Raw genomic sequence first — 27,146 nt, forward strand, 5'->3', positions numbered from 1 at the left:
ATAGTTTTTGGGGTCACTGTACACGAATATCATGACAGCGAGGGTCTATGAGCCACCTGGTATATCTGAATGGGCCTCGTTTCCTCGAATATTGTAGAAATTCGATGCAAAATCAGTGTAAACTCGTTACTCAGAGGGTTTTGAGGTCACTGAACACTAATATCATGTCAGCGATGGTATGCGGTGCATCTGGTGCCCAGAGCTGGTCTCATCTCCTAAAGTTTTGTGGAGATTCGATAGAAAATCAGTGCAAGCTAGTAATTCGGTGATTTCTGGGGTCGCTGAACACTAGTATTATATCGGCGATGGTGTGCGAGTTATCTCAGGGGTCCCAGGACGACCACGTCTCCTAGAGTTTTGTGTAAATTCGATACGAACTCGGTGCAAATTTGTTACTCGGGGTTTTAGGGTCATTAAACACTAATATCATGTAGGCGACAGTGTGCTATGCACCTAAGGACCAGGACGGACTTGATTTTATAGAGTTTTGTAGAAATTCGATACAAAATTAAAGCAACCTCGTTAATCGGGGGTTTTGGTGTCGCTGAATACTAATATTACGTAGAAGATGGTGTGTGAATCACATGGATCCTAAAACGACCTCGTCTCCTGAAGTTTTGTGAAACTTCTTTACAAAATCGGGGCAAACTCGTTACGCAGAGTTTTTGGGGTCGCTGAATACTACTATCATATGGGCACTAGTCTCTGAGGCACCTGGTGTATAGGATAATTCTCGTCTACTAGAGTTTGTGCATCATAGTGCATTGGAGATTGATTTAGTATCGAATTTCTACAAAAATCTAGGAGACAAAGCCCGTTCTGGACACGAATACCTGGTGCCTTGCATACCATCGTTGACATGGTATTGGTGTTGGTGTGGTGGGAAGGCAACTGGTTCACAAGAAGCAGGTGCACCAGGTACTTTGGAGACAATCGATATCATTATTTTTGTGCTCAGTAACCCCAAAAACCCTCGAGTAGTAATAATAAACGTATTTCCGTCAAGTTTTTCCTAATTACAAATTCATTATTTTTCACCACTTCGAAATGCACTTTGAAAAATGCATTTTTCTTGTTCAATAATGCAATTTTCATTTCCACATCATCATTTTTATTTAAAAAATTTTGTGATACTTCTACGAATCGAATGCAACAAGATTCAAATCATGAATGTGTTGCTTGTGTGAGTCCATTTCAAATAGGTAAAAAGAAATAAAATAAGATTTATTCACAATTAATTTAATTTTACCACCAAAACGACCGGTTTCGCTTACTACACTTTGCTAAGCATCTTCATGTCTAACGGTACCAGGTAAATTAAATGATGCCGGTACAAGAATTAATAATTAATGATTCGTGAAACATAGTTCAAACTATCCTGGATTGCTGGTGATGGGTGATCATCTATTTTATTGTAGCTGTTTGATAATTAGCGGGGAAGTTCTTGAGATGGAGATATTAACAAATGAAATAAGATTAAGGTATTATGTAATTGTTTGTTAAATGAAAGTGATGTTTTTATATTATTAAATTATTAAAAGTTATTTTCATTTATTCCATAGATATATTTTAGAAATGTGTGTTTATTTATTGAAGAATAAATGATGTGTGAGAATTTGGTATCTGTTTTGGCAGAAAATTGTGATGTCAGATATATTAAAATGCCTAAAATTAAAACACTTAAGGACAATTAAAGACAGTTAGGGACACTTAAGGACAATTAAAGACAGTTAACAGAATACAATTAAGAGGACAAAACAAACATTGAATTAAAAAAGGGAGCACTTATTGCTACTACATCACTTGTTAGGAGAGGAATTGGAAAAACTTAGTTTTTTTGTTGTCTACTAGAATTGATACCGTTAGACCTGAAGATGCTTAGCACAGTGTACTAAGCGAAACCGATCGTTTTGGTGGGAAAATTAAATTGATTGTGAGTAAGTCTTATTTTATTTCTTTTTACCTATTTGCAACAAGATTCATTAAGATCCATTCAACTGCACAAATTTAGTAGGTTTTGGGTTTTTACTGCTGCATTTCCTCGACTACAACAAATGTTCTTAGGCTCTTCTAACTAATAGATTTTTTTAATGAATTTGGAAGTTTAAATGCCCTTGTATTTGTCATAAAATTAACAACTATCTGAAGACTTCAGTTTTGGACTTTCATAATTATTAACTTTAAAAAAAATGGATTGCAAAATTATTGTGCAAAAACTATTTGATTGATTTAATTAAAATTTTTTGTGATAATAAACATATCGGAAAGATTTTTTTCCCGAAACGCCTAAGTATAATATAAGTACATAAACATCACAAAAAAGCTTTTTTTTACTACTTTTTCTGTCATTTTTAGGATTTTATCATTAATAACAATTGTTCTTAAAATGTGAGACCACATCTATCATATGTAAAATTTCCTCCGTTTTAAATTTTGTTCTAAAACCAACTAAAAGAATTATATATTTTAACAAGAATTCTTACAACCTATTGTCGACTAAAAAAGCATCTAAAAACACTGATGTGGCAGACTGCAGATTCTTGTAGGTAGAGGATAACACCTCTGTTTACATATTTTCAAGCTGCTGTGGCGTAATGAATTCCAGATCACGCTGTCTGGAGGTATATGAAAGAGAAAAGGATTTACCCAACATGAAGTCCTCAAATACCTTCCTGTGAGGAATATTTTGAGCTGGCCTAATCATTGAATAATTACTCTAAAATACAGATAGTATAGGTAGCAGAGTAACCTTTCTCTTAAAACTAAAAAAACAATAAAAGGGCTTTATTGTATAGAACAATCAGTGTATTCAATGGGGTTTCATGCTCACCAATAGTTTTAGTGATGTAATGTAAATAAACAAAATCTTAATAAATTCAAACTAAATCGTTTTACATGTGTTTGAATTGAATTTAGGACAATGCCGAACGTGGTATTGGTAAAACAATTAATAAACAAGTAAGTGCTAAATGTTTTTATAAATAATTAAATATTTACTATAACCGGTCTTGCAAGCTGCATACTTAAAAGCGAATAATATAAATACAAAGCGCGTATATTTCAATCCAGTGAGTACTATTGCTGATGTAAGTCGAAACCGCGACCTGGTTTAATTGTAAGCACGTTGAAGTTTGTAATAAAGTACAAAACTACCATGTGTCTTCCTTTCGAGGAAGATGTTAACCTAAACCCTAATTGGGTTGATCTAGTGGAAGCCCAACGCATCATGGCAATCCAGTGCCAGTCCAACGCCACGATAACAAACTATATAATATTTACCACAAACAACTACAGGACCAAATACATTCAGCAAATAGATCCAGTTCTTTCAGTGAACGTTGGTGTTCTCTTCAACTTGCTTATCTAAGACTACTGGTCTACTGGTTTCTTACACCAAAAAAAGCTATATACTATTTAGGAAATAATAGACTCAATACAGTTCGCGAGCAGCAAATCACAGTGGGTAAGGAAAAAGACAGATTTTGAAAAAAACTAAAATGGGAAATGGTTTCGCGTAGAACAATGGTAGAGATGGAGTCTACCAAAAATCGGCATGAATAAAAAATTATATAAGGAAATTCATTAAAAATGTCATTGGAAAATTCATTGACATTGTCAAAACTAGAAATGATTAAAAATTGGAAATAGAAACTTGACCTGTTAACTACGTTTAAAAATCACGTAGTCGAGTCCTGGCGTTTATCCGTCTCTTTCATTTCAAAGACTTTCTCTGTCTGATCTCTAGGCTGACGAGCAAAATGTCGTTCCTAGTTTTGACAGGTAATATCATGTTTTTGATATATTTTTCATTATCGCTACTAATGCAATAAAATCGGGATTATAATGCAGAATTAAAAATATCACTAAGAAAATTTGTTAACAACATAATTCCATACCATTAAAATGATTAAATATTTATTTGCAAAGCTTGCAGTAACAATATTTTATAAAGATATTGAATGGTATATTTAATCGTTTTATAGTTTATATAGTGCTCATTTTAAATATATCAATATATCAAATAAATCAATATAAATTTAAATTATATTTTACGTTAAGTTAATACAAAGCTTTTGTTATTTATACTCATGTCACTGAAAATTACAATCAAATGGTCATCATTTAATTTATCAAAATCTTTATCAAAACCCACAAAACAGGTATATAAAGCTATTAAATCTTCACTAGACTTCAATGGTAACGCAATTCCCATAATTCTTTGTTGGTTTTTCATTTGTACTGTTGTCGATTCAATTACTGTATACCACAGGATTTTGGAGGATTTTGATTTAATTTTTTTATGTATTTATAAATGGAAATGTCGATTAACTTCAAGCTATTTGTTTGTTTTCAATTTTACTTAAATTCTAGTACTCTAGGGGGCTTCTATAATACTTCTATAGAAATAGAACACTTTCTGAGCAATCCGTAGGTATTAAAATAAATGGTGTTAGATTAAACAATCTGAGATTTGCCGACGACACCGTTCTGATCGCAGAAACACTTGAAGAGCTACAGACATTGGTGAATAAGATAGCAGACTGCAGCGAAGAATATGGACTATCTTTGAACATAAAGAAAACTAAATTTATGGTAATATCGAAATCAACACAAAATGTCCAAAATTTATATTTACACAATGAAATTATCGATCGAGTTAGCAAATACAAATATTTAGGCACTTTTATAAATAAAGACAACGATAGCTCAGCAGAAATCAAAATAAGAATAGAAAAAGCCAGATCCATATTCACTAAAATGAAGAGAGTGTTCTGCGGAAGAGATTTGAGCCTTGAAATGAAACTTCGCCTGATGAGATGTTACGTACTTTCTGTGCTGTTCTACGGAATGGAGTCATGGACATTGAAAAAGATTGATACCAAAAAATTAGAGGCATTTGAACTGTGGATGTATCGCAGAATCCTGAGAATATCATGGACCGAGAGAGTCACAAATGTCGAGGTCTTGAGAAGAATGAATAAAGAAAAGGAAGTCATATTTACGATCAAAAAACGAAAACTGCAATACTTGGGACACATTACAAGAGGCGAAAGATATGAACTGCTTCGAATAATTATGCAAGGAAAAATAGCAGGAAAAAGGTCCATAGGAAGAAGACGAAACTCCTGGCTAAAGAATCTACGGGAATGGTATAGCTGTAGCAGCAACGAATTGTTTCGGTCAGCAGTTTCGAAAATACGTATAGCCCTGATGATCGCCAACCTTCGGAACGAAGATGGCACTTGAAGAAGACTCTAGGGGGCAACATGAAAATCGTCTACCCTGAAAATTTCGATTAAAACTGCTTAACACAGTTTTCCGTACATTCATCGACAGATACGTGCCATGGGCGATGTTTGCAATGTTGATCCAGCTGGAGAGACTCTCAGCTTTTACAAAGAAAAATAGTATACGAGGGAGTTATTGCTTGTACAGCGATTTTGTTCTTTTGTAAGTTTGGAACTATATATTTTTGGACAAAATTATATATACATTATTATTATAACTTAACGAAAAAACCACATTATATGTCACCAAACTCCATTTTTATAATGGAAAGGGTGAAGTGTCGCTTTTAAATTTATCTGGTAAACTGTGTTGCTCATTAATTAGTTTGGAGTTTTTTTGCACTGGAGTTTTTAGATCAACCTCTAATTTTAAAGTTAAGGATATTAGTTAGTTTGATGCTATAATCGGTTCACAATTTGTCGATAGCTCACTACAAGTTTAACCCTAATTAGAGAACTGAAATACAGAGAGGATAGGTAATACGATTAAATAGTAAAAACCAACCTGAAACTGGCGGTTTAAGATGTTTTCGACTAACCCACCCTGTATCTAAAGGAATGCAATACAGCAGTCAACCTTATAATCCGATTACGAAGGTATTTTGGTTACAGATGATCGACCAGTGTCGTAGAGTATATGATTGAAACATTTATTTGAACTAAATAAATATATTTTTTAAATTGTACTTATGTAAATTGTATTTTTGTTTTAATAAAACTTCTTTATTTTATTCAAAAATAAAAAGTTTCTTGTCATTTGTAAAAGATACATTTATTAAATTAAGGAGAAAGGCGCCAAATGTCGCCTGGCAAAATTTTTAATATGTTTTAAGTGTATCCAATATTTTCGAATCCGGAGAAAACTAATAAATATTTTTGAAAAATTTAAACCCAGAATGATACATTACATTATTACTGAGGGCAGAAAGTCCCTGAAAACTTCTACAATGTTTATTTTAATATGCTATGTAACAGGGGTGAAAATAAAAGAGAAAATATAGTTTAATTTTTAATTGAAAATATTGCATGCAAAAGAATCTTTTTATTTATTCTAATAAATATTTCATTCTGCCTTTAAATTTTTCAAAAATGCTTTTTAGTTTTCTCAGGATTTGAAAAATAATGGATACATTTAAAACACATTGAACATTTTGATAGGCGACATTTTGCGCCTTTCCCCTTTAATACCTTACGATTACAACTACTATTACTTACCTTATATAATTACGATTAGAAAACTATTCAAATTCAAAATAAATAATCATGACTATAAGGGAGAAAAAATCATATTTTAAAAACATACATGATCATGTATGTTCATGATCATGATCTTCTAAAGATATGTGGAATATTTTAAAATATTTGGTAAATAATTGCAAAACCAAAAATAACTTCGAAATTAAAAACGTGTGAAATGCAAATGAGATAAATAAACACTTCATTGAAGTCATATCAAACATGAAAGCAGACATTGATACACACATATTCTTATGAAAATAACTTTAAGGATTCCATCAGTTCTTCTCTTACCTTTAAACCAGTATCTGAAAATAATATTTTACATATTATTAATAATAATAAAAGTAAAGGTATTGGTGATGATGGTATTGGCATATTAAGGCTGCAACTGTGTATTCCCTTTCTTCTACCGTATATCACACATATCATTAACTTTCGCTTAACAAATTCAATTTTTCCCATTAACGAGAACATGTTTTTCCTTTACCGAAGACTAAAATTACAGAAAGCATGAATGAATTAAGACCAGTAAGTGTACTGCCTACATTATCTAAAACTTTGGAAAAGGTAATCGATATTTAGTTACAAACGCATTTAAAAAATAACAAAATAATCCCTACGATGCAGTCCGGTTTTAGGTCCAGATATAGCTGTCTTTTTGCTTTATTAAATATTACAGATGATATTTTTCGAGCATATGACCAAAACAAAATATCAATTTTAATTCTTCTAGACTACTCAAAAGCTTTTAATACAATTAACCATAATTTGTTATTCTTTATTTTAAAATATGTTGGTCTAGAAGCGAGACCAGTTGATCTAATGAAATCCTATCTTTCTAATAGATGTCAAGCAGTAAAACTTAATCAAAATATTTCTTCATTTGTAGATCTTAATACTGGTGTGCCTCAAGGATCTATATATGGTCCAATTTTATTCTCTATATACACATCTAATTTTCCCTTTGTGTTTTGTCCTGTTCACAACATTATTACGCAGACGATATCCAACTCTATATGTCATTTTATCCAAATGAGTGTGATCAAGCTGCAAATACAATAAATCATGACCTTCTTCACCTGCAGATTTTTTCTCAAAATCATTGTTTAAAATCGAATACATCAAAAACTCAGGGTATCATTTTTGCGAGGAATCTCCATAGGAAAATATTTTTTGAGAATTATGCCAATCGAATTATCTTAGGAAATGAAAATTTAATTTTTAGCAAAAAGATTAAAAGCCTAGGGGTTTTGTTTGATGAAGATTTAAGGTTTACATATCATGTAAGTATTTGTTTACAAAGAGCTTACGCCGTTTTAAAATTACTGCATCAAAGCCGTAATTTATTAAGTAGAGCCACAAAATCATTAATATGTATTGCTCTGGTATTATCAAAATTAAATTATTGTGACGTGCTTTATAATGCGTGTCTCACTGAATTTGATTCATGGCGAATACAGAAATTGCAAAATTCTTGTTTGCGTTTGATTTTTAACATCAGGAAATTTAAAAGGATAAGTCATGTTTTCATCGTAGTCAAGTGGCTAAATATGAAACTTACTTTAAGATAGCTTTACTTTAAGCTTTACCATAAGATAATTCAAGAGAAAGTTCCACCATACCTGTACAATCGAATAACTTATAGGACTGACGTTCATAATCTTAATCTTAGACACAAGAATACCCTTGCTTTACCTAAACATACAACATGCTTTTTTAGACGTTCATTTTCGTATTCAATTGCTTGTAGTATTAAAAGTTTGTCCTACAATATTAAAAATCTGTCTAGTGTCAAGTTCAAGTGATTAATTTATGAGCAGTTGTTAGCTGAACAGTAATTTAAAAATTTAAGAATTAAAAAAATTAATAGTTTATAATTTATAAATTTAATATGTTATATTTTTATGTTTCATTTTAAAATACAATTTCATTATTTAGATATAGTCTATCTATATCTTCGGGGGGTTAGGTGGAAGAGCAATTGTATACCGCTGTTACACAGTGGTATACAAACTGAATCTCGCCCTACTGATATAATATTTTATTGTAAAGGAAAATTAATTTGTTTGTTAATAAAGACATTTATTATTATTATTATTATATTGCGGGGAAAATTTTACTATCAACCGGTTGGCCGAAAATGATTTTTCGTTATTTTGACCATTGTGCCTCAACTATAAAAGTCTGAAAAAAATCATGGAGGTAATTGAAGACTCAACCAATATATATATATATATATATATATATATATATATATATATATATATATATATATATATAGACAGTTTTTTTTAAACGAATTTTAAAAATTTCAAAAGCATTCAAAAATATAAATTTTCTGACAAAAATAATAAAATACTCTGCAAATTAAAAAAAAATAAGTTTCTACCGTAATTAGAAACGAAGATATCGTCAAAAAACGAAAAAACACGTTTTAATGATTTTTGAGGGTATGTTTGGGTCTAGGGGTCAGATACTTTTTGATACAGAACAACATGGTATTTTTATTTTTAAATATCGCTGGGCGCATTTTTCACTATCTTAATCGGCTAGACCTATTAAATTCGATCAAATCAATTCACTTTTATTTGAAACTACTCTCGTGTTGTGTATGTTTAGTATGGTAATAAAGAATATTGTTACTATGAAAAAAAAAACTTGTGCAATGTTTCAAATAACTTACAGCTTATATTTAAATCTGACTATTCATATAAAATTGAAATCAAGAGGCAACTCTTTTGTGCTTTCCCGTATATTGTATCTAATTATAAATATAATAGAGACCAAGTATTAAACAAAAAAAATTGAATTAAAGCAATCAGGTTAATTGATAGAATCCGGAAAGGTTAGTACCTGCAAAAATTTTTGACTGGCGCGACGCCGACGGTTTAAAGAAATTAATAAAAGACGTGATAATATGCATTAATATTAGAAAACAAAAAAACAGTCCAAGCTTACAACACTCTTGATTTGATATAAACATGAAAGCTTCCTTACACAGCTTATAACATTCGAGTTTATTTCTTTATTTTCAAATTCCTTTTTCGTTTATAGCAAAATTAAATTGTTGAAGCATTGCTCTGAAAATTAAATAAACTGGAACGGATCTTTTAAACACATCAACCATTTTTGTTGCTAGCCCCAAATCGATAAAAAACGTACAGGAAACGGTAGCGCAAAAATTACTCCCTTTACATTTGCACGTATTGGATTTAATACCCTATTAGGCCCAGCTCCTCTTTCTATACTATCAATTTCATGAGAATTCGGGATAATAAGGGTTAGCGATTACAGTATAAAGCTACTATCTACCCATTTTCAGCCTTTTGTTACCTTCGCGATGTTTGAGATAACAGTTTGTTTTGTATTTTAAAGTTTGCAGTAGTGCTGCAGGGCTATATTTTTTTATAAACTCCTGATTATTTACCTTCTTCTGTTTTTTATAAATACGGTTAAGAAAATGTGGATATGTCTTTATTACTTAAGAATTATTTTATGTCTTTATAGGAAAAAACTACTTAGCTATACAAACTTGTTTTAAGGGATTTATTATTAAATTTTACAATGTAGTTTTTTTTTAAAAACCAGCATATTCTACCAATTATTGTCCAGACCATAGTCGAAGAAACATTTGTACTTTACTTCTAGAAATAAACAAGTCACAGAAAGTCTGCGCTGGTAGAAAACGAGGAGTTAATTTTCTGATAAATAACTACATATATATATATATATATATATATATATATATATATATATATATATATATATATATATATAATAACATCACACTTAATTTTCAACAAACAATTTACATTAATAACTACATTCCTATTACAGTTGTTAATATCTCTCTTCCCTTCAAGAACTTTCCCGTTACTTATTAAATAGTTGCAGTAAAACCGATGATCACCTGTCGCCAGATTAGCATAACGGATTTTTAAAAGATTTTTTTTTATTAACAATTCTTGTATCGGCATGTAAGTAGGATTATTTAATTTTTAATTTTCACTTAATTATTTCACTTAATTTTTTATTTAATTGGAATTCATATTTAATAAATTGCAGACATATAATATTGGCACAAAACTATATATTTTGTACCAGATAGCACCCTAATACGGGTTATTATATTTTCAGCATTTAGTTTACCATGTACCGTTGACCTGAAGATGCATAGCAAATTATAGTATGCGAAACCGGTTTGCAAATTATTCAGAAAAAAATGTAGGCAATGATATTCTACATACTTGGAAAATATGCGTAATTCTACAGGGTAATTAATAACGTGGTATAGGATTATCATCATATTTCTACGAACACTCTTGATCTGAATGGACCAAAAATATTCAAAAGTGAGGTGATAAAAGCTATAGATCAAACAAAAGATGGGAAAGCAACAGGATGCGATGAAATACCAGTCGAATTTTTAAAAGTTTTTAACGAGAACAACCTGAATGTAGTATTGGAACTGTTTAATAAGATATACGATACTGGTCAAATTCCATCGGACTGGTTGAAATCTACATTTGTGCCTCTTCCCAAGAAATCGAATTCTAAGACGTGTAGTGAATATCGCCTTATAAGTTTTAATGAGTCACGCCCTTAAAGTATTCTTGCGTATTATCCATTCCAGAATACGAGCAAAATTAGAACACAGCATAAGTAAAACACAGTTCGGTTTTAGATGCGGTTTTGGAACTCGAGAGCCGCTCTTTGCAATACAAGTCTTGATTCAAAAATGTCTGGATACTATCAAACATGACAATATCATAGAACTATTACATCTTACAGGACTTGACACTAGGGACATCCAGATTATAAAAAATCTATATTGGAATCAAACAGCCCACATGAAGAATGGAAATATGGTGAGTGAAAACGTAACCATTTCGAGAGGGGTTAGACAGGGCTGTATTCTTTCGCCACTGCTTTTCAACATTTACACGGAACAAATATTTCTAGAGGCACTGGAAGAGTACAACGAGGGCATCAAGATTAATGACGTACCAATAAGTAATTTTCGATATGCAGATGATACTGTAATACTGGCCGATAACATAGAAGATTTACAGATGATACTAAATAGAGTAAATACAACTTGCAACCAATTTGGACTGAAGATCAATAGAAAGAAAACTAAATTTATTGTGATCAGTAAAAAGAACATTCAACATATCGATCTGAATATTGAAGCCGAACGTATTGAAAGAGTAGACCGATTTAAATATCTGGGATATACAGTAAATGATAAGTGGGACCCAGACGTAGAGATTAAGATCCAAATTGAAATAGCAAGATCCAAATTCATCAAAATGAGAAAGCTCTTAAGCAACCGCCACCTAAGCGTTAACCTCCGATGGCGCGCCACGAAATGCTACGTACTCTCTTCGCTACTTTACGGAGTTGAAGGGTGGACGTTAACAGCAGCAACTATAAAGAAGTTAGCGGCTCTAGAAATGTGGCTGTATCGACGAATACTGAGAATACCTTGTACAGACAGAGTGACCAACACAGAGGTATTAAGACGAATGGGTAAAGAGATGGAATTGTTAACAACTGTTAAAAGGAGGAAAGCGTCATACCTGGGCCATGTGTTCCGTAATGATAAGTACAGTCTGCTAAAGCTTATCGTGGAAGGTAGGATTGAAGGTAGAAGGTGTTTGGGCAGAAAGAAGAAATCCTGTTTGAGAAACTTGAGAGAATGGTTTCAAATACCAGAAGCTGCGAACCTTCGGTAGAAGACGGCACATAAAGAAGAAGGTATAGCAAACGTACAATTTTTTAAATGGGTTTAAATTTTTAATTTTATTTAAAATAATAATTTTTTTCAAATATGTATTCTTCTCATAATTCTTGTTTTTATAGTATTGTGTTTTGCATTACTCTAAAGAGTATTTAACAAGTTATGACCATTTTTATTTCGAAATCGCTATGAAATCAACACCATGTATATAAATAAGTAATGCATAATATTTGTATACAGGGTAAACTATAAAACAAAATTACGATTTTCTAATTTTTTTAAATAGATCACTCTATATTTTATTTCTTAGAAATATTGTATTTATGATACTTTTTCATTTTTTATAGCATTCCTTGTATCTAAAATAATTACTTTCCGAGATATTTTTAGTTTTCTTCAAATTTCGAAAATGCATTCAATTTTTGTAAGTAGAAATAAGTATTAAGTATTGAGTGATAATATAACAATTTTTTTTATTCAATAAGTAACTTACAAAAAATATTAACCATAACAATATACAATGAATGTATCAATAAATGTGATATTATAGAAATATATTTCCAGTGAAATACAAGGTTCCTAAAATTTCTACAAGATAATATGTTTTGTATAATAATATAACAAGATTATTTTTGTTTAATAAATAACTCACACAAAACAGAAAGCAAAACAATATACAATTGATGTAACAATGTTTAGATTGTTATATTAACGGTATCATAAGCCAGGAATTTTTAATAAAATATTTCTTACTGCGGATTGTGAGGCGCAATTATTAATAAGTAAAAGGCCATGTGTGTCAGTTACAAAGGTAAAATAGTAGGCTTTGAAAAAATAACAGTTTTTATATTAATAAACCATCAAGATAGGCTTTGAAAATGACAGGTTTTATATTATTACATATTTAATCGGTCTGTGTGGTTGTTGCATCGAGCAAAAAGACAAAAGAGGGAATCTAATCGTTATGAAAAGGCGACCAAAAAAGTGGCCTCTGATGGCGGACATATCCGGAAATGCGAATGCGCCAAATTTAAATTTTCCGACACTTATTAACAGTAGCTATAAAATAGTTTTCAGAATGTGTCTTAGACGAGAAAATTTTAATTAAATATTAACGATAACAGTCTAAAATGTGAAACAATTGTTAAAAAACTTCAACATAAATAAGATTTCATGTGACAGTTGGTACAAATAATAACATAACCCAACTAAATTTGATTTCCTAAACAAGGAAAGACTCTCTTTCCTTGTTTAATTTGGCCTCTCAAGATGGCACTTCCTGTCTAACAATATTTTTGCCCCCACTACCTTTACATTCCCTCTTTTGTCTTTTTGCTCGATGGGCTGTTGTCTTTATTGTTAAAAATGATTTTTTCTGTAGAAAAGTTAACAGATATAATATATAATATTCTACCTACTATACCTATTATACCTTCTCATTGGTCATTTAGGTCACGTGGTCGATAAATCTGGCAAAATACAAAGAGATGCAGGGACTGCTTTGCGCCAGTTTTCTCTGTCGCACTGGGGGAACGCGACTGTATTGCAGCAGTAAGTCTATTTTGTATTACATGTCTATTGTATTAAACCCCTTGAACCTAACCTTATTTAACCTACTCCGCGATAAATGTGTAAGTGAACAATTTTTAGACTTTAACCCTGCTTTGGTCGATGGTTAAATGAACCACCATTAGTCGCAGGTGAGCGTGAAGCTCACTTGTCATGTATGAGTCATTTATGAGTCAAAAAAACAAAAGGCATAAATATAATGATTTATTTATCAAAGCTAAAAAAGGCAATATTTTTAACAAAATACTAAAAGGAATAAAACATAAAACATAAAGTTTGGTACATCTACATAAATAAGCATAATTCTGAAACAGCAGCTAGAATAATAAAAAAAATGGAACGAGCTGATGTTGCAACTATTAGTCTATCTTGTATTATATATCTATGGTTCAATAGAAAAGGGTGCTTAACTACCCTTCCACTCGACCTAGGAGATCTATTGTGATTCATCGCCTGGTTATAGTTGTTTCTTCAGCCCAGCGTTTTTAAAAAAGTCTATTATGGCCTTAGGTGACATTTTTATAAAGACGTAGTATCGCGGAGTAGATTGGGACAAAAGCTCACACTAGGTAAAAATAAGCACAAACGATATTTTCCTCACGCTCCTTTCTAGGTTAGCTTCTACGAAAATTGGTACAATACCAATAATATGCTATTGTTGTTCGAAAACTTGTTTTAAAACAGTTACCGACTATTGGTATTTACAAAGTACTTACATTTTTTAACGTACAAAGTAAAGCTACTTTGACGCATTGTCGTAAAAGTATTGCTAGCCTTAGGAAGAAGGAAGCGCATTGAAATATAACTATTATTGTTAACATTGGTTTGTTGTAAATTAATAAGTGGTTCATGTACTTTGGGCTTGGTGATTTTTCTCTAGTAGGCAATTCATACTGATACTTACACTGATATACAATTTAAAAAAAGATACTTTAAATGGGTTTACTTTTACATAACCCAGTTCTTTTCGCTTAGCTATAAATGTCCTCATCGTTTTCGTTTATAAAATATCTATTGACTGTAAATTTAAATTTATACTCACTTCGGCACATTTTCCGCTAGCATTACCACCATTCAATCCTCTTGCGCGTGTTGTGTTGTACATAAGTATACCAGCTCCATTTAAACCACCCTCGAAATCTTGTAATTCACGGCACGCATTTTTTTCTCCCTTTTATAATACCTTATAAAAAGGAGAGACAAAATTTATGACCCAAAAATTCCATTCAAAGGACAATGCGAATTGAAAATAAAGTAAACCGGAACACGCTATAAAAATCAGTGCGAGAGAACAATATTTGGTCCATTAGAGAAGCAACCGCGTGTACGGATGTACTCAATCGTTTAAGAATGAGAATATAAAAGGATAAATAGGAAAAGAACTGATATTTATGATTCGTTTCAAAATAATACAATTTTAAAAGTAGTAAGATAAAACCCTTGGTCATGATAAAGAAGATCGTATGTCAAGTATCGTTTAAATCATTTTTTTAACATTTCTTGCTTTTAAAAGAGAATATTTTAAAATTAAATATTTTTGTCACATTTAAATTGCTAGTACTATTACCAGATGATATATTAATCAGTTTTGACGTAGTTTTGTTGTTTATTATGTCAGTTCTTAAAGAATTAGAATACATCAGTCAGCAGTTTCTAGAAGACACTATGAAAGTTTATAGTGTCGTGACAGTGTAGTTCCGTCACTGTCTTACAAAAACATATTTCCACCAGTGAGATGGGGGATTTTACAAACAAACTGATGAGATAATCAGGGAAGTCTGTTGTTTCCAGTTTGAACTGAAATGGAAAAATTCAAAGCTTTTTATTTAAGAAGTAATTATGTTGGTTCCGTTATTTGATTAACACATTTGAAATCTGAAGCTTTCGGGAAAGGGAATGTCCATTTGAAACATCTAGAAGAAGCAAAAAAACTTACACAATTGGAACCCTACGTAAAGAGCCAATTATTTTACGTCACAGAAGAAGAGACCTTTTATATATACATATACTCAAAAATGTTTTTACCGTATAATGGTGTAAGACTTAATTAACTACTCAAATATTTCTTTCATTCTTTGAGGTTTCGTGTCAACATTTTTGCGTCTGTTTATGTCACTCATTATGTCACGATTACTTCATCCCACGTCTGTCTTAATTTTCTTTTTTTTTTGTTTTTTAATAGTCTTTTTTCTTTTATCTGGTGTAAATGGCCCCACCAACTCAGCTATCTGTGTTCTATAAACTTAAGTGTGGATTGTATTTTCATTCTATATATCTGAGTTCCTTATTCTATCCATTTTGGTAGCACCTTTAACACTTCTTAAAAACCTCATCTCAATAGTTTGTATCTTGCTTTTTTGTCGTATCTTTGACTCGCTGCCAAATGTGAGACCAGGTCCATAAACTGGTTTGAAAACTTTAATTTTTGTATTATGTGATATATTTTTTCTGTATATAAATGTTTTATTTATTGTATGGTAGAGTTGTAGCGATTTATACTTCAAATATCTGAAAAAAATTCATAGAAAAGCTTAAAAAAACTAGTCCATATTTCCATTCGTTTTTGTGACTATTTATATTTATTCATATCGTGTCGATAAATAGGAAAACAGGGGAACCTGTTTAATTTTACCATTATTGTTGTTGAAAGTAAAATAATTATTTATTAACTTCGTCTGTCGGTGGATGTTTTCAGAGTTGTCTCGTTCTAAAACGTGTTTAAGAGAGCTTAATTCTTCAATACTCTTCCAGTTTAAATCATAATGTCTTTCTAACATTAACTGCTTTTTCTTGTTTTACTTGTAAAATATATTTTGGTATTATTTTAGGACAAAGTTGGTCCATATTTTTATTTGTTTTTGTGACTATTTATATTTGTTTATATCGTGTCGATAAACAGAAAAACAGGGAAACCTGTTTATTTTACTAGTATTGTTGTTGAAACTAAAGTAATCATTTATGAACTTCGTCTGCAGGTGGATATTTTCCTAAGTTGTCTTATTCTAAAACGTGTTAAAAATATTGTTACAATAGATGATGACGCATCGTATGGCTCAGAACTGTAAACATATTTATTACTACTACTCCGGCCGGCGGAGACGCAGGTAATAACCTATAGGTCCCCCTCCGATAAAAAACCAGCCTGAGTTCCCGTTTATTAGAGGCAATTCTTGTCAACACCGCCACGACCGGTCTTCCCCAAAGTTCGAGCCTATTCATGTCTGCTTCTAGGGGATTCCGAAACTAACGAAGTTTTATATTTAAAGAGGAATTTTGTTGTAAACAAGACAGTTAGTTTTTGAAGATCGCGCCGCGTTTTAAAATGTAACGCACGTATTATAATAAATGAACATAAATTATATAATTATTGGTGTAATATAAATTAGATAGATTGTACAAATAAAGACTTTAAATAAACTTGTAAGTGTTATAAGTGTAGAACCTTTATTAATAAATAAAAACAATAAATTAGAATAATAAAAACATAACAATATCCTAATTCTTCAATACTCTTTCAGTTTAAATCATAATGTTTTTCTATCAATTTTCTAACATAAACTGCTTGTTCTCATTTTACTTGTAAAGCAAATATTCACCTTTTACAGCACGTGATCTAAGAGTTTTTTTTTTTATTAAGAGCGGTTTCAACGTCCTATCCCCTGATGTATTGCTACAAAGTATGTAATAATGTTACTCCATCTTTACTTGTTTTATATCCACTTGCAGTTTTTTTTTTATCCTTTGTGATTAAGTACGGTTAGGCATTTTTTTCCAACACAGTCCCGTTTCATTAGCGTTAAATACTTGATCGGCACAATAGTCCCCAACTTTCGCTAGCTCCTGTGGAAATATTTTTGCTGCTTCTTTATCTGCTGTAGCACTCTCTCCTGTGATCTTGATATTATGAAATGCATTTCTTTTTATAAAGACCTATTTCCTGAATTAAATAACCACTTATATAGGAATTTTTTTTTAATTAGTTACTCAAATAAAATTGCGATGGCTGTTTCTGTTCTTTCTAATAATACATCCTTTAAGTAAGATTAAAATTTGGCGCTTAATTTTGTACCTGAAATTATAGATTTTCTTATAGCAACTTTACCTTACTTTGCTTAATCAGTAGACCCATTTGTGCCTTTCAGTGTTGGGCCGTTTAAAATACATTTCATTAAATTACAATATTTGACAGTCTTCTGAGGTGTCCTAGTTCTTAACGAACTTTCTCCATTCCTTCCTATTGGATGCCATCTGTGTTGCTTCTTGCCAAGTCTTACCCTTACTCTGCAGTATCTGCGAGATGTCACTGTTCCATTCTTTAATGGGTCTTCCTCTTCTGTTTTTCCCTATTGGTTTGGCGTTCCACACTCTTTTTACTTGTCTATTATTGTCCATCCGGGTTAGATGTCCGAACCATGCCAATTTTTTCTCCTTGATTGGCTCGAGTATCGGTTTGATTTTAAGTCTTTCTCTTATTTCTTCATTTCTGATTCTATCAGTTCTTTTTACTCCTATCGTTCTTCTGAGGTATTTCATTTCTGCTGCCTGAATTCTGCTCTGATGTCTTTTGTTTAATATCCAATTTTCTGCTCCATATGTCACTGTACGTCTATATATTGTTTTGTATATTGTCATCTTGGTCTTTGTTGATATTTGTTTGTTATTAAGGAATCCTCCATTAAGTGCTTGGAATAGTTTTCCTGTGTTTTCCATTCTGTTGTTAAGATCGTCCTCGATGTCTCCTTTGTTGTTGATTACTGTTCCTAAGTATTTGTATGAATTTGTCTGTATTATTTTTTGTTGGTCTATTATTACTTCTATTTGATCTTCCGTCTCTTGTTTCCTTGATATTTTCATTATCTGAGTCTTCTCTTTGTTTACGTTTAAGTTGTATTTGCTTGCTTCTAGAGTTGTTTCAAATGATTCTGACTGTATATTTAACATTCTTACTGTATTTGTTGTTTTCATGTATATACCCTTTGCTGCTTCTATCAATTCTTCACTTACTTGTTCTTTCTTTAGGCTTTCCCATATATCTTTTCTTTTGACTGAGTCGAATGCTTTTTCCATGTCTATAAAGCTCAGATATATTTCTTTATTTTTCTTTAAGGCTTTTTCTATTACTTGTTGCATGGTGAATATATGGTCTTGTGTGTTGTGTCCTTTCCTGAATCCAATTTATAGCAACTTCATTCTTCTTAATTGCTCTTACAGTTGATTCGCCTAAATTAAAATGTTTCCCAATTGTCGTAGATCCTTCCTCTTTTCCTAAGCGATCTAAAATTGCAATTTTCGTTTCCAACGAAATTGATTGTCTTTGATGTTTTTTTTTCCATTGGGCCCAATAAAATCTTAAAAAAAGAAATAAAAAAAATAGAATTACGATATAGATATGGCAAAAATCTCTTCTAATGAAAAATAAATTGTTATGACACTTACTTGAAATCTTTCAATCCGAAAATTGTGCTGTTTATTATACTGCAACTTGAAATCATCAAAATTTTAAACCACTATAAAACGACGCACCGCTAAAAAAAATTATTGCAAAACAATAACATATTATACCTTTCAATGCGAAACTCGCAATGATGTAATAGGGACATCATGCAACAAGGGAATCCCCGAATTGCAAAATTCCAAAAAGTAAATTGAGCCAAAAAGGCTCAATTTACTGAGATCTGGATGTGAATAGTTAATATTTAATTATAATAGTTAATAATAGAAATTTTTGGATGAAATACAAACCGCACAACTTTAAAACCGCATAAAACAAATATACTGAAAGAGAATAAGAGGCAGACAAACAGGAGTAATCCTAGTCGCACGAAGAAAAACAAGAAGAAGACACAATCACATACTAGCTTAGAATTGACCTCTACAGAATTGAGTGCCTTAAGTACTGCCTGACTATCTGTGAAGATGGCAACTGAACGGAACGTTCTTCCCTGCCTTTCTATTTTTTCCACGCAGTAATTAATTGCCATTATTTCTACCTGGAAAACTAGCTAGACTTACCGGGAAATGTATCTTTTGATTTATCCCTACTATGCCGGCTCCCACACCCTACGTTGTTTTTTAGCCATCCGTGTACCAGGTAGCAGCAGCTTGTATGGCTTCACATTCACTCTAGTCTTCCCTACCTGGGATATTAATTGTACACTTATTGTTGAAGCTATATCTCGTAGCTGTTGCATCGATAGGTTGACCCATCACATAATCGGTTTTTAGCTCCTCTATTAGTTTTCTGTTGTCAACACCATACATTTGGCTTATATGTCGCTGACTATGGATGGTGATAGATTCAGCAGGACTTCCAACGCTGCTGTAGGAGTTGTTTTTATGGCCGCAGTAATACAGAGGCATGCTAGCCTTTGTGTATTACCTAGCAGCCTTATTGCTTCCACTTGCTGTGTCTTTGTCCACCACGTCACCAAGCCATAGGTTATAATTGGTCTAATAACCCTTGTGTATAACCATTCTTTATATATAAGGTCTTTTAACACTTTTTCATATAGTCGACTTAGCATGCTGGTTACGCTTATTCATCTGTAATTAGTCTTCCTTATGTTACTTCCTTGAGTCGTGTTACTTCCTTTCTTGTATCCCTCCTTCTTTTCATGCTTAGGTTACAGGCTCTTTATTTATGTATCTGTTAAATAACAATGTGATTATTTTTAATAATCCAGTGGATCTCGGAATAAACCATCAATTTTTAGGATTTTTCTAGGTTTTGTTAAGTCATGTAAATTGCTGCCTGACCTAAGAAAAGTTTAAAAAAAAATGTCACTGGCTAAATGGGCACAGCTCCCAAAGCCCAATGGCCAAAAAAAATCTTGTGGGTCCATTTTAAGGAGTTTTGCAGGTATTACTTTAGGAACAGAAGAAGAACCATTTTTTAACAAGCTTTTATTAAATTTATAATTTTTTTTTAAGATTTTTTAAAATATTTTTATTCAAAAAAATATAACATAACTTATTTAATGGGTTTCATTTGAAAGAGTCCATCGTTTAGATAATGACAATTTTCCACACCAACTCCTTTGTTCACTTTCGCTATGTCCTCTGTAGATAATGAAGTTCTCCCAATAGCTAAGGCATGCTCTTTACCCTCGGCCATTATAGCCACTATAGTATCCTTGGAAACTTCAGTCATTTTTGCTCTAGGTGACGTCAAATCTGGACACATAATATTTGCTCCACTTAAAACAAATCTTATGGCACCTTTATCAACTTGTTGCATTGGTAAAAAGAAAGGATACTTGTGCAGAAGTTTTAGTGTAGGCATCCATTGACTCTCTCTTTGGCGGAAAAATTACAAATCTCCACTTGAGTTGACTACAATTTCTATATGGTCATGGCATTTAACTATTCTAAGAGAATCTTTCTTAGGTAAAATAGCGTCTATATAGTTTTCTAAATGTGGATAGGATTCAATAAGTTTGGCTCTGATGGCTTTTTGGACAGACGATTTTAACTGCAAAACTCCAGAAATGCTTTCCTTCTCATCGAACCTTTTAAACATTTTTGAAAAGAATTTCGGTTTCAGACACCAACCTATTTCATTAGAGGTTATGAATAGACTTTGTTCACTTTCGCTATGTCCTCTGTAGTTAATGAAGTTCTCCCAATAGCTAAGGCATGCAATAATAATAATTTCTTTTTACCAATGCAATAAGTTGATAAAGGTGCCATAAGATTTGTTTTAAGTGGAGCAAATATTATGTGTCCAGGTTTGACGTCACCTGGAGCAAAAATAACTGAAGTTTCCAAGGATACTATAGTGACTATAATGGCCGAGGGTAAAGAGCATGCCTTAGCTATTGGGAGAACTTCATTATTTACAGAGGACATAGCGAAAGTGAACAAAGGAGTTGGTGTGGAAAATTGTCATTACCTAAACGATGGACTCTGGCAAATGAAACCCGTTAAATTTATAATTTGTCGTAGATACTGTTTAATATTTACAAATTTTTGTATTTTTAACCAAACCCAGTAATATGTTTAAATATCCTCCCCAAATTTATTACTTCTTATCAGATTTTATTGCACCCCTTAACTCTTTTCTCAAGCTACACCTTTGAATAAAATGCATTATGTAGTTAAATATTCTGTATATTTTCCAATGCTTTAAACAACTTCAAAGTACCATTAAGTTTATGTTAACTTTTAATCTAACTTTAAGAAAGATAATTTTTAAAATTTAATTTAAACAAGGGTGAAATTAAGCTCAGACTCTTCAAAAGTTATTTGATTAATTCATTATAAAGGATCCCACTTAGCAAGTGTTTAAAAAAGAACTTGATAATTTTTTTGTTCTAGGTATTTCGTTTTTTAATGATGTGTTCTTATTTTGAAGGTAAAATTTTCAATTCAGAAATATTTTGAAATAAAATTAATTGAAAAGTTTTGTTAAGGAAACATTCTCAATGAGTTATTAAACTGTTTATTCGGGCTGTTGGGCCGTTGTCTTCTGTTGAGATTTGTTCTCGACGTTTCGCCAACACTAGGGGTTGGCATCTTCTGGAGATGTTGATGGTTCGCTTGTAAGCAGAAACTGACGACGCGTTGTACTCTACTACGGAGGCAATATTTATAATTCCCACTCGCCTCCCCTCCACTGGTTTCGGCTTGAGGGGGCGTGTCGTTGTTTATAGTAGCTTTTCTATCTCCGTGTTTGGCGGGAAGGGCGTTTGTGGATTTTAATACTGGTATCCATGTTTTGTTGATTTTTAGTCCTTCTTCTATCCTATTGAAATTGTTTGGGTGCTTGTATATTTCCACCGCTTCCCGATATAACCGTGGGTAGTACTGTGAAGTTTTGTCCAGCATCTGTGTTTCTTCAAATAGTATTCGATGTTCTCCGCTTCCCAAAGCGTGTTCGGCAACGGCAGATTTGTCGATATGTCCTAAACGACAATGGCTTTTATGTTCATTTATCCTGGTGTTGGTGTGTCTTTTTGTGGTTCCCACATATACCATTCCACATGTGCATGGTATTCGGTATACTCCGGCCGTTGCTAATGGGTCGCGTTTGTCTTTTACCGATCTTAAACAATCCTTGATCTTCTTTGTAGGTCTGAAGATGGTCTTTATGTTGGCTTTCTTGAGTATTCGCCCAATTCTGTCCGTTACCCCCGATATATAGGGCAAGAACGCTTTCCCTTTACATTCTGTTTCTTCGTCCCTTCTTCTAGATACGTTGTTCATCGCCTTGTGTATTTCTCTTCTGGTGTACCCATTAGAGGTGAGCGCTTTTTCAATATAAAGAAGTTCACTTTGGAGATGTTGTGGTTCACAAATTCTCTTCGCCCTCTCTGCCAAAGTTTTGATGACACCTTGTTTTTGGCTAGGATGATGATTTGAGTTCCTGTTTAGGTATCTGTCTGTGTGTGTAGGTTTTCGATACACTTTATGTCCTAAGTGACCTTCCTTTCGATTTACTAATACATCCAGGAACGCTAGTTGTTGAGCTTTTTCTGTTTCCATCGGTCACAGCAGTCACCCTACGGAAAATCAACAGACTTATTAAATCTTCGTCCATACCAGAGGAGATAAAGCCAAGAATATGCAACAGCGAAGCAGTCCCACCACGCTTGTATGGCTTGCCGAAAATACACAAAGACGATGTACCTCTCCGCCCTATTGTGAGCTCCATAGGATCTCCGTCTTACAGCCTTGCAAAACATCTGGCCGATATTTTACAACCACATATAGGAAAAAACGATGCCTTTGTAAAAGACTCCGCCCATTTTATTGAGAAGATCAAAGGAATAACTTTGCAGGAATCTGACATTCTTGTTAGTTTTGATGTGGTTTCCCTATTTACAAGAGTCCCCCTAGAAGACGTTCTGAATTTAATTGAGGGACTAGTTTCCAAGGATATGGTGGAATTATACCGTATTTGCCTAACTACCACATACTTTTCATGGGAAGACCAAATTTATGAACAGATGGATGGAGTAGCAATGGGAAGCCCACTAAGCCCGGTCGTAGCCAACCTTTTCATGGAGCATTTAGAGAAGAAGATAATGGACTCAGCATACAAGCCTAGGGTATGGTTCAGATACGTTGATGACACCTTTGTGATTTGGGGTCACGGAGCAGAAAAACTAAACGATTTCCTGGCTTATATAAATACACTACATCCAAATATTCAATTTACGATGGAAACAGAAAAAGCTCAACAACTAGCGTTCCTGGATGTATTAGTAAATCGAAAGGAAGGTCACTTAGGACATAAAGTGTATCGAAAACCTACACACACAGACAGATACCTAAACAGGAACTCAAATCATCATCCTAGCCAAAAACAAGGTGTCATCAAAACTTTGGCAGAGAGGGCGAAGAGAATTTGTGAACCACAACATCTCCAAAGTGAACTTCTTTATATTGAAAAAGCGCTCACCTCTAATGGGTACACCAGAAGAGAAATACACAAGGCGATGAACAACGTATCTAGAAGAAGGGACGAAGAAACAGAATGTAAAGGGAAAGCGTTCTTGCCCTATATATCGGGGGTAACGGACAGAATTGGGCGAATACTCAAGAAAGCCAACATAAAGACCATCTTCAGACCTACAAAGAAGATCAAGGATTGTTTAAGATCGGTAAAAGACAAACGCGACCCATTAGCAACGGCCGGAGTATACCGAATACCATGCACATGTGGAATGGTATATGTGGGAACCACAAAAAGACACACCAACACCAGGATAAATGAACATAAAAGCCATTGTCGTTTAGGACATATCGACAAATCTGCCGTTGCCGAACACGCTTTGGGAAGCGGAGAACATCGAATACTATTTGAAGAAACACAGATGCTGGACAAAACTTCACAGTACTACCCACGGTTATATCGGGAAGCGGTGGAAATATACAAGCACCCAAACAATTTCAATAGGATAGAAGAAGGACTAAAAATCAACAAAACATGGATACCAGTATTAAAATCCACAAACGCCCTTCCCGCCAAACACGGAGATAGAAAAGCTACTATAAACAACGACACGCCCCCTCAAGCCGAAACCAGTGGAGGGGAGGCGAGTGGGAATTATAAATATTGCCTCCGTAGTACAACGCGTCGTCAGTTTCTGCTTACAAGCGAAGCATCAACATCTCCAGAAGATGCCAACCCCTAGTGTTGGCGAAACGTCGAGAACAAATCTCAACAGAAGACAACGGCCCAACAGCCCGAATAAACAGTTTAATAAGTTAGACGATGGCCGTGAAAGCCTAACGCAATTTATTCTCAATGAGATTTAATTATTATTACTAATTCGCTTGAAAAACGACTTTGGTTAGTTCAAAAAAGACTAGTGCCTTTTTAAAACCCAAGGGATTGTTTTAAAAATAAATTACTTATTTGAGAAACCCCAAAGTCATAATTATACTTCTAGACGCGCGTTCGACTTTGGAAATTTGCACGGGAGTAACAAGCCTCGTTAGGCATGTTAAATTATAAATTAAAACTTGTAAATATCTTAAGAAAGTTCAAATGTGTACTTATCATCGAGCAAAAAGACAAAAGAGGGAATCTAATCGTTATGAAAAGGCGACCAAAAAAGTGGCCTCTGATGGCGGACATATCCGGAAATCCGAATGCGCCAAATTTAAATTTTCCGACACTTATTAACAGTAGCTATAAAATAGTTTTCATAATGTGTCTTAGACGAGAAAATTTTAATTAAATATTAACGATAACAGTCTAAAATGTGAAACAATTGTTAAAAAACTTCAATATAAATAAGATTTCATGTGACAGTTGGGACAAATAATAACATAACCCAACTAAGTTTGATTTCTTAAACAAAGACTCTCTTTCCTTGTTTAATTTGGCCTCTCAAGACGGCACTTCCTGTCTAACAATATTTTTGCCCCCACTACCTTTACATTCCCTCTTTTGTCTTTTTGCTCGATGGTACTTATATACACAACAAACAACAATTAAATATTGTATTTATCAATGTCAGATAAATTGACAGTTGTATCACCAAACATTATTTTTTTTTATTAATATTGTTATCATGGTAAATTAAACATATGCGTAAGTAAATTACGTATATTGTCATTTTTAGATACTGATGAATATTTCATTTTAATTCAATTTGTATTAATATTATTATCGTGGTAAATTAAACCTATGGGTAAGTAAGTTATGTATAACTATTGTCATTTTTAAATACTGATAAATATTATTTATTTAATATCTTAGCATTTTTAGAATCGGAAACATTTGTTATTATTTCCACTGATTGATTACTTTATTTTTAATTATTAGCGTACTTATTTATATAAAATGGTATATTAAATTATTATTAAGTACATTGTTTCTTTTGTAAACAACTGACCTAAATTTGTTTTATTGGAATCCTAGGTTAGAGTTTTAAACTATTCGAACTATAATCGTAATACACATCGCATAATTAGCCGTGATCGTCTAGTGGACTAGTTGTTCGGATCCCACGTTGTGGCCGTGGTAACCCAGGTTCGAATTCTGGTCACAGCAATGTGCTAACATGTCACGGTGAGGCAATTTTTTGTTTTTTTTTGTTAAAAAATATTTTGAACAAATATTTACAAACAGGTGTATATAAAAAAAACTCTAACCTGCTCCAAAAAAAATTTGTTTTGTAAAAATTATTGTTGGAAATGAAGAATTCGATAATAGAATAGGATTAAAAATGATACTTCTGTTTATCTATATAAAAATAACGGTTTTACACATTTTTAATGGAGTTTAGAATAAAAATTTTACAACAGCGATTCATTGCTCAGTTTTTGAAGCAACTGAAGTTAAGCAACGACGTATGTAGAAGAAAAGAACGGCGAGTCTTCAAAACCCAATAGAAGTAATAGCTATGTATACTCCATATCAACACCTAATAGAAAAATTAGCGTTTGTAAATTAGCCTTCTGTTTTCTTCATGGAGTAACAATTGACCGAGTAAGACGTCTTGTACTTCTTCTAAGTGCAGAAAAAGCCCAGGCAATGCAATTTTTATTATTATTTTCTTCTTATGGTGCCTATCCGTTACGGATGTTGGACACTAACATGGCTATTCTGACTTTGTTGTCTGCTGCCCTGAAAAGTCCGTTAGTGGTTAAGATAAACCATTTACCTTCAAGTATGGTCCGAAGTAGGTTATATCGTTGTTTATTGCGCATTATATGGCCCAGGTATTCTAGTTTGCGACTGTTTTATGGTTATGACTAGTTCGCGCTCTTCACTCATTCTATGTAGTACTTCTTCGTTGGTAACTCTGTCTATCCAAGAAAACATGCGTCTATAGCACCACATCTTAAATGCT

General features: G+C 32.7%; 1 protein-coding gene and 1 pseudogene across 1 annotated transcript in view; both read right to left on the minus strand.

Moving 5' to 3' along the window:
- The window catches only part of LOC140432426 (uncharacterized), a 523,599-nt gene that overhangs the window by 407,815 nt on the left and 88,638 nt on the right, over positions 1-27,146 (minus strand). The gene's annotated exons all lie outside the window — the stretch shown is intronic.
- LOC140441036 (malignant T-cell-amplified sequence 1 homolog) lies at positions 20,764-21,411 on the minus strand (annotated as a pseudogene).

Source organism: Diabrotica undecimpunctata, chromosome 1 (genome assembly GCF_040954645.1).
Source record: "Diabrotica undecimpunctata isolate CICGRU chromosome 1, icDiaUnde3, whole genome shotgun sequence".
Classification (NCBI taxonomy): domain Eukaryota; kingdom Metazoa; phylum Arthropoda; class Insecta; order Coleoptera; family Chrysomelidae; genus Diabrotica; species Diabrotica undecimpunctata.